Source organism: Euwallacea similis, chromosome 12, assembly GCF_039881205.1.
Source record: "Euwallacea similis isolate ESF13 chromosome 12, ESF131.1, whole genome shotgun sequence".
NCBI lineage: Eukaryota > Metazoa > Arthropoda > Insecta > Coleoptera > Curculionidae > Euwallacea > Euwallacea similis.
The window spans coordinates 4,171,285-4,181,566 of record NC_089620.1 but is presented as its reverse complement, the minus strand read 5'-3'; positions in this window follow the sequence as shown (position 1 = coordinate 4,181,566).

Below are 10,282 nucleotides of genomic sequence, written 5' to 3'. Positions count from 1 at the left end.
TTACAGGTAATACCGGCTCTCTCAAGGCTATCTACAACGTCTTTTCCAGTTAATTTCTGCGATCTTAAGTCAACTAGCACTATATGAGAGTCAGTGCCACCGGTTATAATGTCAAGTCCATGCTTTTGCAATTCTTGAGCCAGCACTTTCGCATTTTCCACGACTTTCTTGCTATAAGTCTTAAACTCTGGTGCTAATGCTTCTTTAAATGCAACAGCTTTTGCAGCTATCACATGCATAAGTGGCCCGCCTTGCAATCCTGGAAAAACTGCGGATTGAATTTTTTTATATAATACTTCATCATTGGTCATCACTATTCCACCACGAGGACCACGCAAAGTTTTATGAGTTGTGGAAGTCATAACATGTGCATATTCAGCAGGGGATGGATATTCGCCCGCTGCAATAAGCCCTGCATAGTGAGCAATGTCTGCTAGCAAATAAGCACCAACTTTATCTGCAATTTCGCGAAAGCGTTTGAAGTCCATTTTTCTCGGATAAGCAGAAGCACCAGCTATGATCAATTTCGGTTTATGCTCCAGCGCCAGCTTTTCTATCTCATCCATATCCAGCAAGTAAGTGTCTTTATTCACTGTATATTGAATTGACTTAAACCATTTACCAGAAAGGCTTGGTGCCGCACCATGAGTTAGATGCCCACCGCAATTCAGTGACAATCCAAGTATCGTATCACCTGGAGCAAGTAGTGAAGCAAACACTGCTTGATTCGCCTGAGAACCAGAGTGAGGTTGAACGTTTGCAAATTTTACACCAAACAACTTACAAAGTCTCTCTATAGCCAGACTTTCAATTTTGTCCACATGCTCACAACCACAGTAATATCTTTTACCTGGATAACCTTCTGCGTATTTATTAGTCAGAAAAGAGCCTTGTGCCTCCATTACCGCTTTGCTTGCAAAATTTTCTGATGCAATTAATTGCAATTGTGATTTTTGGCGTTGTAATTCTTTTTCTATAAACTGATAAACCTCATTATCAAAAGACTTTAAACTATTTTTAGAGCCGCAGATTTTTTTTAAAACACTCATCATAGATCAAACCTCGCTTTAATTTTAAGATGCACAAGCAATTTTAAGACTGCTTATCCTGCTTTTTTAACCATAAGAGCCCAAAAACAGCTATCAGCAAACATACAGGAATAATAGATGTTGCTTTTATCAGCAATTCAGCACTATACACAGGATTTCCTTGTATCACTGTCCTATCCCAACAGAAATCTATTATTTTTGCGATCCCAGTGTGAAAAAAATAGCCAAAAACCATGACTATCATATTTGACACAGCTGTAGTTAATCCTATTAAGTTATTATTTACATAACTTAATGCTTTGTACAGTGTTACTATTTGATATCCAGAAGCGAAACCTATAACAAGAAGTGCAGGCAATACAATATACAATCCGCCAGCCTGTGTAAAAAGTAAAAGGAAACTAGCAATCATTGCAAAGGAACAGACAATAATAACTTCATAATGTCTATTTGGATATTTTTCTAATATGTGAGCAAAAGAGAGCAATCCAGCTGCAAATCCTACATATATAACAGAAGAAATTGAAGACGCTAGATCACCGGCCATTTGATATACCTCACATAAAAAAGCTTTTGTCCAAGCATCAGCAAAACCTTCTAGTGGACCTACCATTAAGCCACCAAAAAAACTAATTAGAATGATATATTTATTGAAAAGCACAGTTTTTAGATCCTTCATGCTAATTTTTTCTTTTCGAAAGTCGTAAGCATTGTAAGGAATAACTAAAAATAAAGATAAAGCGAGTAAGAAACCAAACTCTGAAAGAATATAAATTACGTAATTCCAACCAAACTCATCAAGCAAAAGTTCTATTGGTAGACCACCATATATTGCCCCTAATAGCCCTATAATAACAGATATGCTTGCCATTTTTGCTGATTTTTCTCGCGGAAAATACATACTGGCAACTTTAAATACTCCTATTACTGACGCAGACGAGCCAATCCCAACAATTATTCTACCTAATACTGAATAATACCACTCATCAAAGCACACAAGAGGTAATGTTCCAATAGATACCAAGACAGCACAAATAGGTAAAACAATTTTTGGACCGAATCTATCAAAACAAAGACCAACAGGGATATGAACTAGTGTAAATCCCACATAGTAGAGACCATTAAATTGCCCTAAATCTGCAATGCTTATATTAAATTTTGTTATTAATACAGGCGCAATTATGTTTGGCATGACACGTAACACATACTGGTATGCATAGAAAAGAGATACTATCAACCATACAAAAAAATTACTTTTCGACATACCTACCACCTAATAAAACCCAATTACAATTAAAACAAAAATGTCAAAGTAAAATAAAGTATTATATTTCATAATAACAAGAGCCTTAAATTAGTACATCTAATGATTTTATCAAACGAGCCTTCGATAAATTATCTACTTATTACAATCAACTTCTCTAAAATCTTTATTTTTTAACCATAAGAGCCCAAAAACAGCCACCAGCAAACATACAGGAATAACTGATGTTGCTTTTATCAGCAATTCAGCACCATACACAGGATTTCCTTGTATTATTGTTCTATCCCAACACAAATCTACTATTTTTGCGATCCCAGTGTGAAAAAAATAGCCAAAAACCATAACTATCATGTTTGACACAGCTGTAGCCAGGCCTACTAAGTTATTATTTACATAACTTATCGCTTTGTAAATGGTAACCACCTGATATCCAGATGTGAAGCCAATAATAAAAAGCGTAGGTAATACAACATACAAGCCACCAATCTGAGTAAAAAGCAAAAGAAAACTAGCGATCATTGCAAATGAGCATGCAATTATTACTTCATAATGCTTATTTTTATATTTTTCCAATAAATAAGCCAAAGAGAATGATCCTGTTAACATTCCTATCAATATTACGGAAGAGAGAGAAGATGCCAAGTCTTCATTCATTTTATATACTTCAAAAAAGAATGCTTTCACCCAACCATCGGCAAAACCTTGCATTGGACCGACCATGAGTCCACCAAAAAAGCTAATTAGAATAATATGCTTGTTGAAAAGTATGTTTTTTAAGTCTCTAATGCTAACTTTTTCCTGTTGAGCATTGCTTTCAGGCGTTACTAAGAACAGCAACAGAGCAAGTAAACACCCAAATGCTGAGAATGTATAGATAACATAATTCCAGCCAAATTTATTGAGTAAGAAGTCTAAAGGTAACCCGCCACATATCCCTCCCAAAATTCCTATAATTATAGATAAGCTGGCCATTCTTGCTGATTTTTCTTGCGCAAAATACATGCTTGCAACTTTAAAGATTCCAATTGCCGAAGCGGATGACCCAATTCCCACAATTATTCTTCCAATTATTGAATAACTCCACTCATCAAAGCATATAAGTGGTAATGTTCCGGTAAATGTTAAGATAATACAAATAGGTAAAACAAACTTTGGTCCAAATCTATCAAGGAAAAGACCAATAGGTATATGAGCTAGCGTATAGCCTACATAGTATAACCCACCAAACTGGCCAACATCTGCAATACTTATGTTAAATTTTGTTATCAATTCAGGCGCAATTATGTTTGGAATTACGCGTAATATATATTGGTATGCATAAAACAGTGACGCCAACAACCAGATTAAAAAATCCCTCTGCAATACTTTACCCCAAAGCTAGCATTATAGATACTCTGTTTATAGAAAACAATATTTTTATGAATACTTATTTTAATTTACCGGAATTTTATACAGTTGAACTCACAGCTAACATAAGTAGTTTATGCATTAACTAAATTTTCCAGGTTCAAGTTTGGATGATGGAAAAAGTTCACTTTTTCTATTTTTAAAAGAGACCTTTTATTTTACTTATAATTTTTTCTACCATATCTACAACTGGCTCATGAATAAGGTATATGAAAAAAATTACACCACAAATGATAAGTATATTTATGATTTTACCCTTATTCATCTTTATCTTGAGCTTCACTTTTGTTACAAGATCCATTTTATTTATGTTTTTATTTCATGCTGACAATTATATCTTAAATATCATAATTTTCAGTAGAATTTGACTTCAGAAGTATTCTATTAATTCAATATTAACCTTTTTATGTGTAAAATAGTTAATATAATATTAAAGCAGGCTGATGAATATAAGCACGATAGATAATACGCTGCAAAATTACATAACAAAATACATTGAACAAACATTCGCTACACACGTGCTAGGCAATAGATACGACAAATTGTATAGGAAACTTCTAAGTGGTATAGAAGAGATAATAAAGCTTGCTGTAAATGAAGCAAAACACTACGATGAAAATTTAGAAGATCTATATAACGATTCAAGATTTAATAAGAAATTTATTCAAGCTGTTGCTAAACATCAGGTGTCGGAATTTTTAAATACTTATCCGAAAAGAAAAGAAATTGTTGCAGAATTTTACAATGAACATCACATTAACGAAAGTGATTTAAAGACTCTGGAAAAGGGGAAAGATTTAGTAAATAAAATAAATAACATTAACTTACTGCAACAAAATGAAAAAAATGAGGAATTCAATATTAGAAAGACACTTGCTCAATCAATAAAAATGCCTTCCATAGAAAAACACAAATTAGAGCATTCAAGATAACCTTAGTGAATATTTTTGACGCGGTGAAATGGGTAATTAATGGATAGTCTATGGGAGTGTTAAATAAACTGTGTCAAACCGAAAAACAAAGTAATAATTGATATAAAAAAATGGAGGTTTGACATGAGTCAAAAAATAGCAAATAGAACTAACGGATTGGTAGATTACAAAGAACTAGAATCAAATATTTTATCATCTATCAGAGAAGGTAAACCGCTAACAGGAAGGGGTGGAGCATTAACACCATTGATAAAAAGGCTGTTGGAGGCAAGCTTGGAAGGTGAAATAGAAAATCACTTATCAAATGAAGATGAAGAAATGCGAAGACTTTGCGCACAAGTGCAGGGTCGTTTGAGCTTTTAACGCCAAGAGATAGAGAAGGAAGTTTTGAACCGCAAATAGTCAGAAAAAGACAAACAAGCCTACATCCAGAGCTTGAAGCAAAGGTATTAAGTACATTTGCCAGTGGTATGGGCTATAGAGATATAGCGTCACATGTCGAGGAAATTTATGATCACAAAATATCAGCAGCAGAGATATCCAGCATTACTGATAAACTGCTACCAGTAATCAATGAATGGCGCAACCGCCCGCTGCAAGCGATTTATCCAATAGTTTTTATGGATGGAATGTTCTTTAAAGTGAAAGAAGATGGACGTTGTGTAAGTAAATGTATGTACAATATATTAGGTATAGATCAGAATGGCAGAAAAGAAGTTTTGGGCTTTTATTTAGCTGAAAGCGAAGGAGCTAACTTCTGGTTAGGGGTGCTAAATGACCTCAAAGAAAGAGGGGTAGAAGATGTTCTAATTGCATGTGTTGATGGTCTAAAAAGCTTTCCTACAGCAATAAACAGCGTATTTCCTAACGCAGAGGTACAGCTATGTATCGTGCATCAAATAAGGAATTTACTAAAATATGTATCGAGCAAAGATGTAAAAGTTTTCATGAATGATTTGAAAAAAATATATCGTGCTACAAGTAGAGAAATTGCTGAGAATTACTTACTTGAGCTGGAAGAAAAATGGGGAGAAAAGTATCCATTGGTTGTAAAATCGTGGCAGAACAATTGGGAAAATTTGTCTGGTTATTTCAAGTATTCTGGCCCTGTTAGAAGCCTAATTTATACTACCAACCCAATTGAGGGGTTGCATAGACAGATCAGAAAATTCACTAAAACTAAGGGTTCATTTACCAGCACAAATGCCTTGTATAAACAGGTATATTGTGCTATAAAGAAAGCAGAGGAAAAATGGACTATGCCTGTACATGACTGGGCGTTAACCATCTCTCAGCTTGATATTTTCTTTCCTGGTAGATTGAAAATTGAGTTGAATTAAAAATGCGGTTTGACACAGTTTATTTAACACTCCCAATTCAGCTGTATTGAAACGATATGTAGAGAGAGTAACAGCCCACTGGGCTATTACTTTTTTTCTTATATGAATTCAGGAGCATCCATTGGTGGCGGTTCTAGCGAAGATTTTAAATCGTTAATTTCTTTTATTAGCTCGTCAAGCTTACTCCTTTCTTCTGTTAGCATGTCATTTAATTGACTGATAGAGTTGCTATTGTTATGCAATACATCATCCAATTCAAGAACGAATTTCGTGTTCAGCTCTGCGATTAATTTATCTAAAGCTTTGTGGACATAACCAAGCTGCGCTGGATTTCGCGCAACTGTTTCATCATAACCTTTAGGTTTGGTGTTAACTTCTATTTTGCTTATTACTTTAAGTTCGTTTTTGCTTTCTTGTTTACTATTATTCATGCTAACTCCTATAAAAAATTATAATTTCAAAATCAACTCAGCTATATTGAAATGATATGTGGAAAGGGTAACAGCCTGATATCAGGCTATTACCTTTTTTATTAAAGCAATCCGTTCTCTTCACCAGTAATATGGAGTAATGGAGGAGCTTCTCCAATATCTGGAATCGAATTCCTAAGATCTGCAAGGGGAGTGTTAAATAAACTGTGTCAAACCGCATTTTTAATTCAACTCAATTTTCAATCTACCAGGAAAGAAAATATCAAGCTGAGAGATGGTTAACGCCCAGTCATGTACAGGCATAGTCCATTTTTCCTCTGCTTTCTTTATAGCACAATATACCTGTTTATACAAGGCATTTGTGCTGGTAAATGAACCCTTAGTTTTAGTGAATTTTCTGATCTGTCTATGCAACCCCTCAATTGGGTTGGTAGTATAAATTAGGCTTCTAACAGGGCCAGAATACTTGAAATAACCAGACAAATTTTCCCAATTGTTCTGCCACGATTTTACAACCAATGGATACTTTTCTCCCCATTTTTCTTCCAGCTCAAGTAAGTAATTCTCAGCAATTTCTCTACTTGTAGCACGATATATTTTTTTCAAATCATTCATGAAAACTTTTACATCTTTGCTCGATACATATTTTAGTAAATTCCTTATTTGATGCACGATACATAGCTGTACCTCTGCGTTAGGAAATACGCTGTTTATTGCTGTAGGAAAGCTTTTTAGACCATCAACACATGCAATTAGAACATCTTCTACCCCTCTTTCTTTGAGGTCATTTAGCACCCCTAACCAGAAGTTAGCTCCTTCGCTTTCAGCTAAATAAAAGCCCAAAACTTCTTTTCTGCCATTCTGGTCTATACCTAATATATTGTACATACATTTACTTACACAACGTCCATCTTCTTTCACTTTAAAGAACATTCCATCCATAAAAACTATTGGATAAATCGCTTACAGCGGACGGTTGCGCCATTCATTGATTACTGGTAGCAGTTTATCAGTAATGCTGGATATCTCTGCTGCCGATATTTTGTGATCATAAATTTCCTCGACATGTGACGCTATATCTCTATAGCCCATACCACTGGCAAATGTACTTAATACCTTTGCTTCAAGCTCTGGATGTAGGCTTGTTTGTCTTTTTCTGACTATTTGCGGTTCAAAACTTCCTTCTCTATCTCTTGGCGTTAAAAGCTCAAACGACCCTGCACTTGTGCGCAAAGTCTTCGCATTTCTTCATCTTCATTTGATAAGTGATTTTCTATTTCACCTTCCAAGCTTGCCTCCAACAGCCTTTTTATCAATGGTGTTAATGCTCCACCCCTTCCTGTTAGCGGTTTACCTTCTCTGATAGATGATAAAATATTTGATTCTAGTTCTTTGTAATCTACCAATCCGTTAGTTCTATTTGCTATTTTTTGACTCATGTCAAACCTCCATTTTTTTATATCAATTATTACTTTGTTTTTCGGTTTGACACAGTTTATTTAACACTCCCGACCTAGATTGGCAAGCCAAACGTAGTCTTATTAGGACATTAGTAAAAGAAGTCAACATTGATCTTGATAAAGTAGATGTAGTATTTAAGATCAAAGAACTTGAAAACCCCGCCCAGAATGGACAAAATCAAAAGATGGTACATTGTCTAAGGGGTCTGGGCACTGGGATGACATCTTTTTTCTTGGTACAAATTACTCTTATGTCTCAATATTTGTACAGTTGTGTTATCGGCCGTTTGATGTTTACAACGCAGGAAGTTCATACGGTTGTAAGTCAAGCGGTAGGATGACAAGATTTTGCAAGGGTATTTTTTTTATAGGAGATTAATATGGAAATTTTTCTTGATAGCGTTGATTTAAATGAAATTAAAGAACTAAAGGAGTTCATTGACGGCATAACAACTAATCCTTCTTTAATAGCAAAGTCCGGGCGTAAAGATAAATACGAGGATTTAGTGCGTGAAATATGCTCTATTATAAAAGGGCCTGTTAGTGTTGAAGTTGTTGCAGATAGCCATGAAGAGATGATCACAGAAGGTCTGAATTTAGCAAAAATTGCTGATAATGTTGTGATCAAATTACCTCTTATACATGAAGGATTAATTTCTTGTAAAAAGTTATGGACAGAGCATAAAATACCTGTTAACATCACATTATGTTTTTCCCCTGGACAAGCACTGCTTGCCGCTAAGGTCGGTGCTTGTTTTATTTCTCCCTTTGTTGGTCGCCTTGATGATATAAGCTATGATGGCTTATCGCTAATAGAAGATATATGTACTATATATTCTAATTACGGTTTTGATACTAAAGTTCTTGTTGCATCAGTGAGAAGCCCAGCGCATGTAATAGAAGCTGCTAGGCTTGGTGCTGATTCAATTACTGTGCCAGCAAAAGTACTTAGACAATTAATTAATCACCCACTTACTGACCAAGGGCTAGCAATATTTGAAAAAGACTGGGGTGTAAAATAATAAACGGTTACAAATGAACATAAAAATTGGCGTATCCGTTCAGGCAATGGCGTCAACTTAAGAGCCTTCATTAGCAAACTCTCCTAAAGACATGATGGCGTTTGCTACCTTATTGCGGCTGCCCTGGTCGAATTTTAACTTTATAGCTAACCCAAGAAAGGTTTCCCTACATCATACCGCCGAGGCGCTAACGAGTAGCGGAATGACGAGTTTGTTGTTTTTCAAATTGTAGGTAAACCTAAAGCTATAGAAAAAAAGAAGAACCAGTTTCTTAGTTCTTCATTGACATAATCCACTTCATATGCCTTAATAAAGTTTTATAGCTTGGTAGGAAATAGTGGGATCAGAATTTGAAGAAATGCTAAAGGAAATATTACAAGAAATTAATGATCAAGGCTTCAATAAAGATAATATAATTGATAAAATTAAGGATAAGCTGCAGGAAAAGGACCCACGCGTATACAACGGGTGGAAAGATAACAAGTTTGATATAGATCACCTGTTTTCACCAGATATCATGTTGCGTATGATAGCTAAAGATACAAAATTAACAGGGTTCTTTATAGAACATGAAAGGACTCTTTTATATGTTGCTGCTGAACATGGGCACATACAAATAGTAGAAAATCTATTAGACAATGGAGCGAAAACCGGTATAAAAAATGGATATTGCAAAGAAGCTCCTTTACATGTTGCTGCTAAACATGGACACATACGAATAGTAGAAATTTTGTCAAAAAAAGAAGCAGATATCGATCTGAAAAATAGGTATGGGGAAACTCCTCTACATTATGCAGCTAAGTATGGACATACACAGGTATTAGAAAATCTATTGGGAAGAAGCACTAATGTTAATGTGCAAAGTGAAGTTGGAAGAACTCCTTTACATGATGCTGCTAATAATGGTCATATAGAGGTAGTAAAACATCTTATAAAAAAAGGGGCAGATGTTAATGTAGTGGACCAATATGGAAGAAGTCCTTTACATGATGCTGCTAAGCATGGTCGTATAGAGGTAGTAAAACATCTTATAGAAAAAGAGGCAGATGTTAATGTGCAAAGTAAAGTTGGAAGAACTCCTTTACATAATGCTGCTAAGCATGGACACACACAAGTAGTAGAAGTTTTACTAAAAAAAGGAGCAGATGTTAATATACAAGATCGAGGAGGAAGAACTCCTTTACACTACGCTGTTCAGCGTGGATACCCAAAGCTAGCAAAACTTCTACTAAATGATGGTGCAGATCCATCATTTATTCATAGATCAAAGCTATAACAGCAGGAGTTGCTGTGGGTATATTAGCTGCCATTGTTACTCCATTAGCACTCGTTTACGCTACTGCATTACCTGCACTAGCAATAATTGGAATTACTGTA